The sequence below is a fragment of the Cajanus cajan genome, chromosome 4 (assembly GCF_000230855.2).
Source record: "Cajanus cajan strain Asha chromosome 4, NIPB_CcT2T_4, whole genome shotgun sequence".
Lineage (NCBI taxonomy): Eukaryota > Viridiplantae > Streptophyta > Magnoliopsida > Fabales > Fabaceae > Cajanus > Cajanus cajan.
In genome coordinates, this window is record NC_138520.1 from 46,570,135 (window position 1) to 46,587,472 (window position 17,338).

Below are 17,338 nucleotides of genomic sequence, written 5' to 3' on the forward strand. Positions count from 1 at the left end.
GTATGATACCTTATATAGCTTCACAGTTACAAGCCATTTTCTCATTACTTTGGGTCTCTCATTTTCTATTTTATTGGCATTACTATAGTGGGATTTCAAAGAAATGGGCTTCATTTTTTAAGCTTCCATTACCTGCAGGAGTCTCACTGCCGTTAGCGCCTTTTTTAAGTACTCCTTGAGCTAGTCCCTCATTGTTTTCGTGCATTAAGCTCAGGAATAAGTTTATTTGCTAATATGATGGCCGGTCATAGTTCAGTAAAGATTTTAAGTGGGTCCACTTGGACTATGCTATGTATGAGCAAGCGCCCAGGAGCTACTTCGAGGGTACTCATACATTGTCAAGCAGGAGCTTAGTGAGTATTTTATAAAACCCTTTTTTAATTTGTTTTTATTTTAGTAGGTTTTGATTGTGTACTTTAGAATAGAGGAACGTTGTCGTTCTAACTTGAGCGAGTAAGGACTTGTTCTGGTTCACAACAGGACAGTGGACCTAAAAATGCATAATTTTATTGGGCAAAGTGTTGGTCTAGGAAAAAGAATGAATATCCCTGAAAAAGTTTATAACAAAACTCCTTTTGTTAAAGTTTAAAATTTAAATCCACGAGCAACATGATAGTAAGGCAGAAACTAGTAAAAGATGGGGTTATAATCGGGCTTAAAAACAAGGGAAAGTGGAACACTTTCTATATTCAATATTTTTGAGATTGATTAAATTGGGCTTATCTTAATTAGGGGAAGGCTACCATCTAGATCATAATGACCCAATTGCAGACATAATAAAAAGGACATCCTCATTTTTAACGTTTTCTAAATTTTCCTTAATAGATATTTATAGATTGATCACCATTGTCATTGGAAGACATAAACATTATTAAGGAACAATGAACTGCATTTTTCATTGAAATACTAACTAGTTAGGACTTATATTTTATAAAATATTTATTATGTACTAATTATGTATACATTTATGTATTGGATATGTTTCAAAAAAGTTCTCCTGTATTTTGCATATATTGCGGACCATTGAAAATATATCAACTGCCTGGTATTAATTTGTAGGTTTTATTCAGGAACCTTCTCAAAACAAGCTAATCATTTTTTAAAAAATTCAAAACTTTTAAGATCGGCTATTAGTAGGATCGATCTTAAAAGTCCTATTTCTAAGATCGACTATTGGTCTGACCGATTTTAAAAGTCCAACTTTTAAGACCAGCTATTGGTGTGATCGATCTTAAAAGTCCAGCTTTTAAGATGGGCTATTGGCGTGACCAATCTTAAAAGTCCAAATTTTAAGATCGGCTGACGACTGATCTTAAAAAGTTCAACTTTTAAGATCAGTTCCTTTAAGATCGGTTAAGAAATCGATATTAAAAGTAAAAAATGACCGAGCTTAAAAGTGTTTTTTTCACTAGTGGATAAACCAATTCAATTTCTGTTTCTTGGGTTAGAAAGTTGACACTTGGGGCTATAATTTAGACTCAAGAATCGTGTAAAAATGAGAAGAATTGATTGCGTTATGTGAGTTATAAGTTCAGTCTCCATTCTAGTGCGTGAAATATTAATTTTTATATTGCCAGCCATGCAGGGTGACCTTAATGCAATTTTTAGGCTTCTTGTTCTGCACAAGTTGTAGCTTTGGGTTTTAGCTTTCTAATGGATTTGGAATCACTCAAAAAGGATGTGTATAGCTCAAGTTATGGTCAACATAGTGAGTAGAGGTAAAGTTATCAAGATTTATGGTGCCTGGCACAAGTATTCTATTTTAGTTTGCATTTTGATGTTTTGGGACTCCGTTTTTGGAATGGTTGTGATACTTTATGATTTATTAGTGATGCTTTATAATACTTATGATATGATTGAATGAGTTTGATGTAGGATTGTGAAATATGGTATTATATTGATGTATTTTGATGATGGTTGTGAATCGTATGATGTTTTGTAATGACTATTGTATGAAGAGATATAAATGGCTGGATGGAATATAATTGAATATGAATTATAGAATTGATGTGTATGAGGATGTTGTGCATGATTTGTGTATGATCCATTGGTTTGTATGGGAATATTGGTGTGTGACACATTGAGTTAAATTGACAATGTTGTGTATGATGCCTCAGCATGGTCGTGCGCGTGACATGGTGCTGGACATGTGATGCATTGGCACGTGCATGTGTGTGATACGATGCTAGTTGTGTGATATCTTGGCATAGTCATGTGCGTGAGACGGTACGGGATGTGTGATGCATCGACATGGGTGTGTGCATGATACGGTGTTGGTTGTGTGATGTTTTCGCATGGGCATGTGCGTGACATAGTAATGGATGTGTGATGTATCGGTACGGGCGTGTGCGTGATATGATAATAGTAGTGGAATGCATCGACACAGTCGTATGTGTGACATAGTGTTGGACATATGATGCGTCGGCACGGGCGTGTGCGTGGTATAATGCTGGACATGACGTATATCTAATTTGTGATGTGGTAGTGGAATGGAATGATTCTAGAGTTGATGATATTAAGTATGTTTGGATGATAGCTATTGTCACTACAACAAAATAGACTTTTAGTGATAATTAATGACTTTTAGTGACAATAAAAATTGTTGCAAAATCTTTTACCAGCATTTCCACATTATCCATTATATGTAGTGTTGCTAAAACATTTACTGACAATTATCCAGCATGCTAGTAAAAATCCTTATAATGGTCGGGAAAAGTGTATAAGTTTTTGTGGCATTTTTCTACTGACATTTAATATTTTTTGCTATTGCCACTAAAAGTTTAAGAAATGATTCATAATACTCTTTAATTACTTTATTTCTAGTCAATGTGGGACTTGTAAGATGAGAGTTGTCCTCTACTTATATATTGTTTAATTTCCTTATTTTTTTTAATTGTCTTCTCTCTTAATTAATTATTATAGTCGATGTGAGATTTAGATTTTTTCCAATACACCCCCTCAATTTTAGCACTATTAAGTTTGGTAATGGTGAGTAATTTCATACCAATTTAGAATAGTAAGTTATAGGTCTAACTCAACCCTATAAAACAAACTTGTAAGGTGAGAGTTGTCATCCACTTATGTATTCTTTAATTATATTATCTCTAGTCGATGTAAGACTTAAGTTTTTCCTAATAAATAATTGCTGCTAATAGTAAATTTTGGTGTGATGTAAATACATTCTTAGTGGCCATTATATATTAGTCATTAATATTTTTATTAGATGATAAAATAGATGCAATTATTTTATTACCGTTAAATAATTGTCGATAATAATAAATTTTGTTGTAGTGTATATTTATATTTTGTTTTAAATTGAGATTGTTTTGGTGAAGATTTTCGATCGTGATTTTCATATGAATATCTTATTTTCTCACCGTACGTTTTGTGGTTGTTTTTAGGTGATGAAGATCTGAATATGAGTGACGTTCAAGGTGCCAATTGTTTAGTTAAGAGATTGCTATGATAATGTGACATTGGGGAAAAAGATTTTAGAATGTTAATTTTATTGTAATCGGATCTTATATTTATTTGTTAGTTAAATTTACGAACTTATATTTTCTAATTTTTGTTTTAATCTATTTGGATAGTTGAAATTATTTTGATATGTGAACCATTTTACCCGTGTTGAAGAAGTTATATATATGTTTTTTTTATATAATCTATTATATGTTGGAGTAGAATAAATGTCACATTTAATGGTATCAGAGTAGGTCGATTCATTTGACCATGAGTTATGAGTCTGCTATGCTTGTGTGTTGTTTGAAGGTGTGAATGAATTGTCGATTTGAATAGATTATTCTATTGATTCGATGTGTGACTATTTATTTTGAGCATCAGATTCTTGTGTTCCTTACTATTTTGAGGGGAGCAAAATTTTGAAGGATCTAGACTTTAGGTTCATGTGTTGATTTTGGAGGTTTTGAAGTGCCCAAAGGTCAGTTTCTGTATTGTATATGACTATTTTATGGAATTTAAGGTCTAATTGGTATTACGAATTTCAAAGGAGCTGGTTTTATTCAAGAATTTATGGGTGTTTTGCTATCATATGTATGTAGTTTTGGGTTTGGATTGTATGTGGTTTTCATTTAAGCTTTTGAGTCTTTTGTGATACATATGTGAGTTGTTTTGGTTTAGGAATGTAGTGGTAAGCTTGCATATAAGTTTGGGGTGGAAAGGAGTGAGTTGAAAGTGGTTTAAGGCATTTTTGTGGCCTAGGACGTTAGTACACTCTTTTGCTATCTTGTGTAGGGGATGTTTTCACTGTAGTTTTTTTTTCGTGCCAAAACAAGTGCTTTATTGACAGAATTAGCTTTTGTTATATAAAAGGTGTAGCCTTGGATGTTATCTTTGCAATGTCACTGGAATGATGTAAAACGGAGGTCTAGAACCCCATCTATGACTGTTTTAGTGATCAACAGAGGTCGAGCTGTTAACGTTTATTATATCAGTTTCAATTTTGGAAAGTTTTATATAAGTATATGATATTTTTAGAATTTCATGTCTTCATAAGAGTTGTAGCTTATCCTCTTAGCTTTCTTTTGAGATAGGTTTGAGCGTTTTTGGATGAGTAAAACTCTATATGTACTGTTTTCTTTGACAGTTGTTGAAGGGGGATGTATGCTATTATGATGTTTTTGAGTTGTTATACAATGCAATGATAAAAACTGATTTTGTTATGATGTTCTAAGGTGTTATCATGTGGGTTGTAAATTTTTTTAAGGTTGAATGGTGCTATGTGGTAAAGTTTGTTAAGTCAGACGAAGCAACTCTCAGTAAGGTTTTGAATGAGACAAATATAATGCGTATTGTTATTTCTAACAAGTGTGTTAGTGTTTCAGATAAAGACATAAGTACAGGCAAACTGAAGAATAAAGAATATACATGTATTACCGTCTACACCAGAACTAAGAGATATGAGTTAAGCACCGGATAGAGGCTGATCAAAAGAGGGAAATACATCAGACGAAGACACCCACAAATGTAGAACACAAATGAAATAAATAACAAGAGCACGAGCAACCAAGATGATGGGAAAAAGCTAACAAGATGACAGATGAGAAGATCAAACAGTCAAACAAAATCAAGCCCAACACAAGAAGAAAAATAATGAAGCCTCAGATAATACAAGACCATGGACGATGGACAAAACCAATTCAAAGCATCCTAGACGAAGTCAAGAGCTTGCACAACTAACCAGACGGAGACTCAAATGCACAGACAAAAACCAAGAAGGCTGAATTGTGTTTGAAGTCACAATGAGAAGAACTACCCAACATCCATACTCTCAAAAGAACACATGAATTCATCAAAATAGAAGAGTAGAGAAAAATGGACTAGCGCTTATCAACAAATCAAAGCTACGTGTGTCAGAGCAAGTACACCTACCAGTCAGCAAAGGACAACGCCTCTTTAGCTACAATACCGGGAAAGTACAAAGATATCTAGGTTATGATTAATGTTAGACATAAAAGCAAAGAAACGGTATAGAAGACTTCGTGAAATGCAGATTTGGCAAGCAAACATTTAATGCAAGATCAGATGCATTAGATGCAAGAATCCATGAAGCCTGTGCAAACTAAACAAGAGAATTAGATGATGGCTAGTCAAGCATCAAAACTAGGTCTGCTCACGGATAGAAGAACATTTGACAAACACCAGGTGAAGACTTCTACAAGAAAGAGACATTGGAGTATCAGAAGAAAAGCCAAAACGAGACCAAACCTAGAACAAGAAAAGCTCTGTTGAACATTAGATGAAGTCAGGTGGTCAACTCTGTTAAAAGAACAGTTAAGGCAAGAAACATCATGAGAACTAGACAATTCAAGCTAATTGAATAGATAAAGTACAATGTGTGCACCAGACGACTATGAGTCCAATATCAGACGAATGTGTGTCAAGAACAACCTCTAGTGCAACATGAAGAAATGGACCAAGCGTGAGATAAAGATAAGAAGAAAGTCAACTATGCATCAAACGAAGGATAGTGCAAATTGAAAGACACTCCAGACAGAAATAATGTCTGTCTATTCACATTGTTGACCAGATCAAAGAAAAATCAAAGCAGTAAACTCAGACCCTGAATTGAAGGTCAAGATTTAGATGCACAAGACCAACACACGAAGACAAAGACTGTCACGCAAGCAATTAAAGAATCAAGTCTCGAGGAACAAACCAAGACATCGTCTATAAACCACATGAAAGCTCTCAACAAAAATATGCGTGATCAAAGGTAGAGAAGGAAAAGAAGGAAAACACGCAAAAGCAAAAGCATGCATGTGTCAAAAAAAGTACATCACTTTTTCATATAAGAACAACACTCTACAACTATGAGACAGAAAAGGACAAAAAGGTTCCTAGGTCTTAGCTAAGGTTAGACATACCAGCTAACAAATGAAGGAAATTACACGCAATGTTCATGAACGGGAAGCAACATTTAATGCAAGAACCTGAGCATTAAATGTGAAGACCAAACTAGTCATGAGTGACTATATTTGCTTCAACGGACACTTGCAACAGGCAGATTTCCACGAGACCATATATATATCACTACTTCAAACCTTGAAAGGTTGGCTTTTCGAATACGAACAAAAAAGTGATATCAAGCCCATATAGCAACGAAGCCAGAGATAGAGCATATAGAATCAAATGTACCTTAGTGTGTTTCTCTCTGTAAACTAAGGAGTTCCAAGTGTAACTTAGGAACATGTACCTTAGGGAGTGTAACAAGTTTATGTATCCTCTACGTGAGAGTAAACCACACTCAATCGTTGCAAAAGCTAAGGATGCAAACCTTAGTGAGTGTATCAATGCGTGTATCGTATTTATGAGAGTAACCTAAACACTCAAACCAAACTTGCCTAGTTGATATTTGTAAAGCCTGAAGAGGATAAGGAAAGAATACTTGTAAAGCTTGAAGAGGCTGATTAAAGAATACTAGTGCTAGTGAGTGAAGCTGGAAGGCCAGGAGTGGTCGAGAATACTTGGACCAGGAGTGGTTCTGACTTGGGTGGTCCATAGTACTTACTCCTATCTAGAAGTGGCTGATAAGAATATACTAGCGCTGGTGAGTGAAGCTGGCGGGCCAGGAGTGGTCGAGAATACTTGGGGAACCATAAGTGGTTTAAGAATATTAGAGCTGGTGAGTGAAGCTAGCCAACCAAGAGTGGTTGTTAATACTCGTGACCAGGAGTGGCCGTGACCTGGGTGGTCTAGATTACTCAAGACCTGGAGAGGTCGAGAATACTTGGACCAGGAGTGGTTCTGACCTGGCTGGTCCAAAATACTCATTGCTAGCCTGAAGAGGCTGATAAAAAAATACTATCGTTGATGAGTGAAGTCATCGGGCCAGAAGTGGTCGATAATACTTATGTACTTAATTGCATATTTAGTGGAACCCTTCAGTTGAAGGAGACTAGACGTAGCTCGGTCTGAGTGAACCTGTATAAAATAACTTGCACTGGTAATTCATATTTCTCTTAGACGCATATCTTCATTACGGGTTAAACCTTTGAGAAAAACTTCGTCCACCTTGAATCTCTTATTGAAATCATTTTTCAGACGTAGACACAAACTTTGTTTAATATATGTATATTTAATACACTGAAGAGTTTTATCTACTGCTTATCTTTAAATGAAACTATCTTGAAAAAGAAAATGCAAGAACTTTAATCATAATTGTTATATGAAACATTTTCCTTCAGTATACGATAAATCCTTTAGACGGAATGACCTTGTGTTAAGAAAATTCTGCATAACCGTATGGTATCTAAAAGTGCATTGGACGAAGAATATTATTCTTGCGAAAATGGTTTAAACTTCCTTCTTACACACACACACATATTCAATCCCCCTTCTATGTGTTTCATGTCTAACTTTAAAGTTGGTTCGTATACATGTTATGGTGTAAAATAGTGATTGATTCATATATATGTTTGGGAAGGATGTATGTGAATGTTTAAACAGGTATTCTAACATGATTTAATATGCGTGTATATTGATTTGAGGATAAATGACCTTGTGGATTAATTAGTGAGTGCTTATGTGTTTAGCAAGACTGACCTTAGGTTGGAATATCATCGGATTAAAATGAAAGGTGAGGATATACCCAAGACAAATTTTAGGAGATGTGGGCATTATGAGTATCTAGTAATGCCTTTTGGTGTGACGAGTGCTCCAACGATTTTTATGGATTACATGAACCATATTTTTCATCCGTACTTGGATAAATTAGTAGTTGTCTTCATAAATGCCATACTAGTTTATTCCAAGACCAGAGAGGAGCATGAGGAACACTTGAAGATAGTACTTCAAACTCTTAGGGAGAGGAAACTTTATGCTATGTTTTCTAAGTTTGATTTTTGGTTAGATGAGGTGATTTTTCTAGGTCATGAAATTTCTAGTGGAGGTATAACAATAAATCCATCTAAAGTAGAAGTTGTACTCAAGTGGGAGATGCCTAAGTCAATTAATGAGGTTAGGAGTTGGGTTAGTTGGTTATTATAGGAGATTTATAGAGGGATTTTCTAAGATAGCATTACCTTTGTCTGGATTGACTAAGAAAGGAGTTTCCTTGTGTAGGATAGTAAATGTGATAGTAGGTTCCAAACTTTTAAGGAAAGATTGACCAGTGCACCGATGTTAGTATTGCTTAATCTTACTAAATCTTTTGGTGGTATATTGTGATGCTTCTAAGATGGGTTTGGGTAGAGTATTAATTCAAGAAGGAAATATTGTAGCTTATACTTCTAGGAAATTGAAAATCCATGAGAGAAATCACCTTACCCATGATCTTGAGTTAGCAGCGGTGGTGTTTACACTTAAGATTTGGAGACAATATTTGTATGGTTCTAAGTTTGAGGTGTTTAGTGATCATTGAAGTTAGATGAAAAACACATAGAAGGGGGGTTGAATATGTGTGTGTGCGTGAATAAAGGAATTTTAAAAACCATTTTCGTAAGAAGACTCTTTTTTGTCCAATAAAATAATATTGGTAAATGCTGAACTGGAACTCAGGATTGGTTTAACAAAATCATTTTGCGTTTGGGAGTTTCATCGTCTGCTTAGGGAAGATGCTTCTTAAATGAAAACCATTCTTTATGATAACAAACTGAACAAGTATGGTTTTCGGCTGAAGATAGTTTTAATATATGATAAGCATTAGACAAAGTTTTCAGTATATTAAATCATCCAAATGAAAGTGCGTTTGAAACATAAAAATAGTGCATACATTTTTATACTGGTTCGCTCAAACTGAGCTACGTCCAGTCTCCTTCAAGTGAAGGGTTCCACTAGATGTTCAATGAAGTACAAGTATTGTTAGTTCAACCTCTTCAGCCTCGCAGTGAGTATTATAAACCACCCAGGTCACGACCACTCCTGGTCCTAAGTATTATTAACCACTCCTGGTTCGTCAACTTCACTTGCTGACGCTAGTATTCTTTACTCAGCCACTTCTGGCTCTCACTGAGTATTATCGACCAACTCCTGGCCCGTCAACTTCACTCATCAACGCTAGTATTCTTTACTGATGGAACTAGGTAGGAAATATGAATGAATGATTCTCCCTAGCCTTGCTCCTCCCAAGATCTTCGTCCTTGATTGCAATTTTGGAGGAGAAATGAAGATAGATTCGGATTTGGAAGGATCCAAACCAAGGAAGGAAGCACTTTAGCCTAGGAGAGCAAAGGATTGCTCATGGGTCCACCTAGAAGTTCTAGGAATTCTTAAGGCTAAGCAAGGTTCCAAGGGAATTTTGAGAGAGAATTGGCTGAATGCAAAGTTCAGATTTCTCAAAGTATTCAAAATTGTTTACAAAGAGTGAAGGAACATGTATTTATAGAACCGGAAGCAAGCTAGGTGGCACCAACTTCACAAATCACATTTGGCGCCAAGAATTCAAATTTCAAATGAAAATTTGAATTCAAATCCATGGCCACCATGTGAAATTCCGTGACACTAGGGCTGCCATGCATCTAAATATCATTTAGGAGACATTTAAAGTGTATTTGGAGGTGAACATGTTCAGCCATGCTTGACTAGAAACATGTGATCCAAATGCATCTCAAATGACTACTAAATGAAACCTAGATTTTAGCTTCTTGGCCTATTTTAGTATTCCTTCAATATTCCTATTCTAAGGGTCTAAATACAATGGCCAACCAAATACAAATATTAGGAAATAATAAAAGAAAAAAAATGAGCCCAATATTGGGTACCAAAAACCCAAAGGTCCATGAAGCCCAAAAATAGGCCCAATAAGCCTATGGCCCAAAAATGCTAATCTATGTGGTCGAAAATACAAGACCAAAACATATGAAACCTATAATAATATAATATATACAACATAGAAGAAAGTAGATATCTCAAGGTGGGGCCCATGTGAGGATCAACTTGGGCCTTTCAAGCCCACTAGGCCCATTGGGCTCTGTTTGCCCCAAAATCTTCATGTCTAGTCCATTCCTCTTGAATCCTTCAAGGTCTCACCTCTTGCCCTCCTAGGAATGATTCCATCATTTACTCAGCCACTTTTGGCTCTCAATGAGTATTCTTTGAAAAGCCTTTCCAAGCTTTACAAGTATTTTTTGCCTAGCCTCTTCAGGCTTTACATGTGATGACTAAACAGGTTTGGTTTGAGTGTTTGGGTTACTCTCATAGAGAGGATACATATGTTTGTACACTCACTAAGGTATGCAACCTTAGTCTTACAATGATTGGGTGTATGGTTTACTCTCACGAGAGGATACATAAGTTGAATACACTCACTAAGGTTCATGTTTCTAGGATGCACACCTGGAACTCCTTAGTCTATAGAGATAATTATACTATGATACATTTGATTCTATATGCTCTATCTCTGGTTTCGTTGCTTTATGGGCTTGATATCACTTATGTTAAAATTTTGAAAGCCAACCTTTCAAGGTTTGAGATAGTGATATATATTGTCTTGTAGAATTTTCTTGTTGCAAGTGTCCGTTGTGTCGCCACCGGCCCGGAACGGGCTTTCGGCATTCGCGAAGGATGGTTGGACTCGTTTATTTGTTTGAAAAATGTGGATTGCTAGAATGACTTATTCTCAAACTGAGACCTCGTCAAACGAGCAATTTTATTAAAATGATTCACCAATCCATATTAATCCCAAGCGGGACCCTCCATGGATTAGTGGTTTTCGCAAAAGGAGGGTTCGTGGAGTCGCCACCAATGTTTTACTCAAAACATTGGAAAAAGGGATAAGGCAATTGATTTTATAAATCAACTTTGGCCATTACAACCAGAGTTGGGTAAGGGAGTCGGTTACGCGTGGGGAAGGTGTTAGCACCCCACAGCGCCCCTTTCGGGTTCCCTATGACAGATTATTTCTAAAATAACAGTGTAAAATTACTAAATTACCCCTATTTATTCTAATCGATTATAAATTAACTATCTACATGATGACAGTTTAAATATGCACACAGAAAGCAGTAAAAGGAAGGATTGAAGGGAAACCTCTTGAAGCGTGCTTTTATATTGCAAAGAACTGGGAAGCGTTTTGGCGTTCCCTCGCTCTACAAGCCCGCTCCTCGCTCTCCTAGAACAAAATTTTAACTAAGGGAATCAAAAAGATTTCCCCTCGACTAGGTTCGATCCTCAAGCAAAATGGCTCGGGGCTCAAGAACTTCGTCGGATCGACTCCCAGAGAGTTTTCTAGGGCAGAACACTGCTCAAAAACCCCAGAATACTCAAGGAGGGAGTCAAAACTGAGTGAAAAAGTGTGGTTAGACGTCCAAATGACGTCATATTTATAGGGAATAGGCGCAATACGGCCTACAGGGCCAATACGGCCGTATTGAAATTTTTGAACTTCAATACGGTCGTATTGGAGTTCAATACGGTCGTATTGAAAGTCAGAAATTTCAATACGCCCGTATTGGGTTCGCGGCGGTCGTATTGAAGTGTCAATACGGTCGTACTGACTTCAGTACGGCCGTATTGAAGCTTCAATACGGCCGTATTAAGTTCAGTACGGCCGTATTGGGCTTTTTCCCTCCACTTCCTTATTTTTAGCTATTCTAAGACCTCTAGACCTACAGAGAACCCTCCTAGGACTTTCCAGGAGTCCTTCTGGCTGATTATCCTTCAGTCTTCGAGAGTCTTCAAGCTTTTATTTCCGACCCGGACAATTTTAGGGGTCTACAGCTGCCCCCCCTTTACTTAGTCGGACGGCCTTTTGGTGTATCGGCTGACAAGTAAAGGAGTTGACCCAATTGTCCGGGTATTGTGCCGACCTTCTGACTTGTAGCGTCTTCCGGTGGAAAAATGTTGAGTAGCCTCTCCAGGTGGGTGCATACCTCGGCGCTTTTGACATCCTCGGTAGCTGAGTTTACCTTCTCCAAGGTCAACTTCACTCGACGCTCGAGCCGGAAGTTGGACATCAACGCGCCTCTGATGACGCTGATGGTTGAGTACCGCCTCTCTAGGCTTAGCTTCACTCTTTGTTCGAGCCGGAAGCTAAGTATCCTTGTGACGACGGTGAGCGGTGTGAGTTTCGCCTCTCCAGGCTTTGCTTTGCTTGTTGCCCAAGCTGGAAGCTGTAAGTACCGTCTCTCCAGGTTTAGCTTCACTCTTTGTTCGAGCCGGAAACTAAGCACCTTTGGGACGACAGTGAGCAGTGTGAGTTTTGCCTCTCCAGGCCTTATTTGAGTGCTGTCTCTCCAGACTCTGTTTGAGTACCGTCTCTCCAGACCTTGTTTGAGTATCGTCTCTCCAGACTTTGTTTGAGTACCGTCTCTCCAGACTTTGAGTACTGTCTCTCCAGACTTCGTTTGAGTATTGTCTCTCCAGACCTTGTTTGAGTACCGTCTCTCCAGACCTTGTTCGAGTACCGTCTCTCCAGACTTTGTTCGAGTACCGTCTCTCCAGACCTTGTTTGAGTACCGTCTCTCCAGACCTGTGTATACCTCGGTGCTCTCGACAACTGGGTAGCTGAGTATTGCCTTTTAGGCTTTGAGATGATTTTGTCTCCACAGTCCACGATGCTGCTTCGACGGTTTTTCTGATTTTGTGCCACTGAGGGCTGGATAACGCAGGGATCCATCTAGGGGATGTGCAGTCATTCACAGGTTCCTGTGCCCCAACTTGCATTGCATTGTTGGTACCCATGGGGAATTTCTGACTCCTTGGGGTGTAGACACAGATGCTCTTTCTCTCTGAGTTGAGCGATGCCTTATGTTTGGCTGACGTCCTTTGACGTTGGTGAAGTATCCCGGTTCATCCTTATTCGGGTATCTTTTTTTGATTTTCTGATTTTTGCTGCCTCTGTGTAGGCTGTTATCCGCTGGGGATTCTGGATGTTGATTTTGATTAGCCTCTTCTGTTAGGCGTATCAGCTTGACGTTCGATGTTTGGCTAAGAGCCGGATTCCACTTGGGGAATACTTATTGATATTTTTGATTTTCTTCTCCTTTTTGCAGGGATGCCTCTTGAGTAGGCGATTGGGGATTTGGGGATCTTATTGTATCCCAGAGTATTATTTAGGAAGCCTCTACAGGCTTAGCCTCGCTCAGTGCTTTGAGTCGGAGAGCTATCTTCCACTGAGGAAGTGTTAAGTCCTTTGACTTGTATATACTGTTTGGATGATCGCACTTCCATTGGGGATTGCGTCGATTTTGCTTTGATAGCTCTCGCTGGGGATTTTTCCGTGAGCTCGAGCTGAGGTTCCCTCTGGGGAGTATTATTTCTGCGAGCCTCTCCAGGCTCAGTTATTCTGCATACTGTGGAGGATGTGGAGTATTATTTTGGTAAGCCTCTCCGGGCTTAGTTATTCGGTATTGTTTGTTGGATTTTCTATATCCTTGCCTTTTTTATTTTCGGCTTTTTCTGTACTTTGCCTTTTCTTCTGATTTGGCTTTTTCTGTATTTTGCCTTTTTTATGTTTTTGGCTTTTGCTGTACAGAAATTAAAAGTGCTAAAGAAATTAAATTCAGTTATTATGAGAGAGTATTATTTCGGCAAGCCTCTCCAGGCTCAGTTATTCTGAAGGAGTATTATTTTGACAAGCCTCTCCAGGCTCAATTATTCTGTGGGAGTATTGTTTCGGCAAGCCTCTCCAGGCTCAATTATTCTGTACGAGTATTATTTCGGCAAGCCTCTCCAGGCTCAATTATTCTGTACGAGTATTATTTCGGCAAGCCTCTCCAGGCTCAGTTATTCTGAGAGAGTATTATTTCGGCGAGCCTCTCCAGGCTCAGTTATTCTGTATGACGCTGTTGATTTTCTGAATCTTTGCATTTTGTTTGCTGCTGTCATACACAAGCAATTTTCTATTTTTCTATTTTATGCAGTTGCCTCATGATAAGGTCTTTGAATGTGCAACTAATGTGTGTGTGATGCACAAATGCAATGCAATTTTTTATTTTTGTTCATTTATTTAGAAAAGTGAGTGGCTCTCCCTATCCTCTTCTTCTTGGAGGACTTTCTGTCATTGACGCGAGGGAGTGCAGGAGATTATGGATTTTACAGGAACCCCTCCAATTTTCTTTTATTGACCGATTATTAAGAGTTTCGTACAATTTTTAGAAACATCAATTTAAAGGCATAATCACAAGGTCAAGAAAGAAAAGAAACAAATGGATATTTTATTGATATTCACAAATGTTTATACAGAAAGATTTACAAAGGGAATTTCTGAAGAATGGCTGGCCGAGGTGGGCTATACATTTTTGGCTTTAAACAATTATATCTGTAATTGCTGCTCTTCCCGTTTCCCTAGTTGTTTCGGGTGAGATGCCTGAGCCAGGAGTGTAGATACTGCAAGACGCTTGCTTCTAGAAGATTATCACTTGAACCGCCTTTCGGTTTTCGGTTCAAGTGATCGTTGCTTGCTTTGCTTTTACATCTTATTCTTTTGCCCCCTAACTTTTGCCTAGGACGTATCCTAGCGGGGATAATTTGCCTTTGTCTTGCCTAGTACCCTTGTACTGGCGGGCTTTTTGTTTTGCCCTAACTTTTGCCTAGGATGCCCTTTTTGGGTTTTCATCCTAGCGGGCTGATGCAAGCAACGTCTTCAAGCATAATACTTCTTTACCACGTCAGCGTTGACTGGGTATCGAAGTTCTTCTCCGTCCATGTCTGTGAGAATCAATGCTCCTCCGGAGAAGGCTCGTTTTACCACGTATGGTCCTCCGTGATTTGGGGCACACTTTCCGATTTTGCCCTTTTTGAGTTGGTAGTAATTTCTTCATTACCACTCTCCCTCATGGTAGACTCGAGGGTGGACTTTCTTGTCAAAAGCCTTTTTGATCTTCCTCTGATAGGCTTGACCATGGCATATGGCGTTCAGCCGTTTCTTTTTGATAGGGTTCAACTGGTCATGTCGGCTTTGAACCCTTTCTGCCTCGGAAAGTTTTGTTTTCACGATTACCCTTAGAGAAGGTATCTCGACTTCGACGAGTAAAACTGCCTCCATCTCATAGATGAGGGAGAATGGAGTAGCTCCTGCAGACGTGCGTACTGAAGTCCTGTAGCCATGAAGAGCGAAGGGTAACATCTCATGCCAGTCTTTAAATGAGACAACCATCTTTTGCACTATTTTCTTGATGCTCTTATTGGTTGCCTCGACTGTCCCATTCATCTTTGGCCGATATGGGGAAGAGTTGTGTTGGATCTTTGAATTCTTGGCACAGTTCTTCCACCATTTGGTTGTTCAGATCAGTGATGATTTATTTCTCCATGCTTCCACTAGATTATTTTAAAATCTTTTGGGACAAGAGAGAAAAGAAGGGAAAGATATTTTTTATTCTGAAGTTTGTGTTTTAGAGGGGATTATTTTATTTTTTGAAAAATGGTTTTTGTAAGAATGGTTAGCCGAGGTAGGCTTATGTGTTTAGGCTTGTTCGATTAAACACTTTATGAAGTTAAGCACATCTTTGTTATTAATGATTGTGCTTTGACAACTTGGATAGCTTTTCTTGAGCCCTTTGTTGAATTCAATTGATGGTACCATCATGGATTTATTTTTGTTTTTCTTTTGCCCTAACTTTTGCCTAAAACATCCATTTGTGGAGTTTTAGCGGGCTTTTGTTTTTGTTCATTATTTTGTAACCCTAACTTTTGCCTAGGTCACCCTTTTGTGGGATTCCTAGCGGGTCTTTTGCTTTTATTTTGTAACCCTAACTTTTGCCTAGGTCACCCTTTTGTGGGATTCCTAGCGGGTCTTTTTATCTTTAGGATTTCTTTATCCATGATGGCACTTATTGAGGCCAAGAAAAGGTGCTCCAAGTTGACACACACACTTCCACATAAAAATGATGTGGGTTTATTATTATTAAGATGATTTTAACCTCATTCATGTTTATTCAAACAGGGTTAAAAAATGTGGTTTAGAATTTTATTATAAGCAAGAAAAGAAGCAATGAGAAAGAATGATTTTATTATAATCATAGTGGAAGCATGTGTCCTTATTTCATCACTGATATGGGTCCCAATGTTGACCTCTTTTATCTCTCGGTCATGCCCCAAATTCACGGTTTCGAATTTCTCTTGACGAGCTTCTTGATCTAGCAATCTTTGCAGATCCGGAGAAGTGGTTTCCTCATCACTGTCCAACTCAACCCTTTCACCTTCGGATCCCGGTCAGAGCGAACAATTACAGACATAATTATTTTATTGGTTCTGTTTAGGTTTAGAATTATTAATATTGATGAGGAAAGAGAGAAAAGAACAAAAGAGAGAGTGATGTGTGAAATGCCTCTTTATTGATATATGTAAAATGTACAAAAACCCTTATTTACATGAAAAGGTTCTCATGATCTCGGGTACTGATCATGAGTCCCTAAAAGAGAAATATGAAGGGGCCCTATTGTGGCTTGCCGTTCTCTACTCCTGCTTTGGTAGAGGATTCTTGCTCACGTCGGGCGCTGTCGAATCGAAGGTGACCCACCCGGCATCAATAAGGTTTTGGACCTTGTATTTGAGAGCTAGGCATCTCTCTGTTGAATGCCCCGGTGCCCCCGAATGGTATAAACATTTGTCTTGTGGCTTGTACCAATCGGGGTAAGGTGGATCGATCTTCCTTGGTGGAACATGAGCTAGAAGTTTGGCTTCTACTAGCTTCGGAAGGAGATCGCTATAAGTGGTCGGAAGTTTATCAAACTTCTTCACAGGGATGAATTGCGATCTCCCTGACTTCGAAGTGGAAGAAGCCGAGGATATGGTTATAGCATTGACTCCTCCCTCATTCTTCTTCCTGAAAGTCTTCTTAGCCTCGAATGATTGGGAAGGCTTAGCTAGCTTCCCACTTTTCAATCCTTGTTCCACCCTTTCCCCAATGGTGATGATGTCCGAGAAGAGTGTCGTTGTGTTC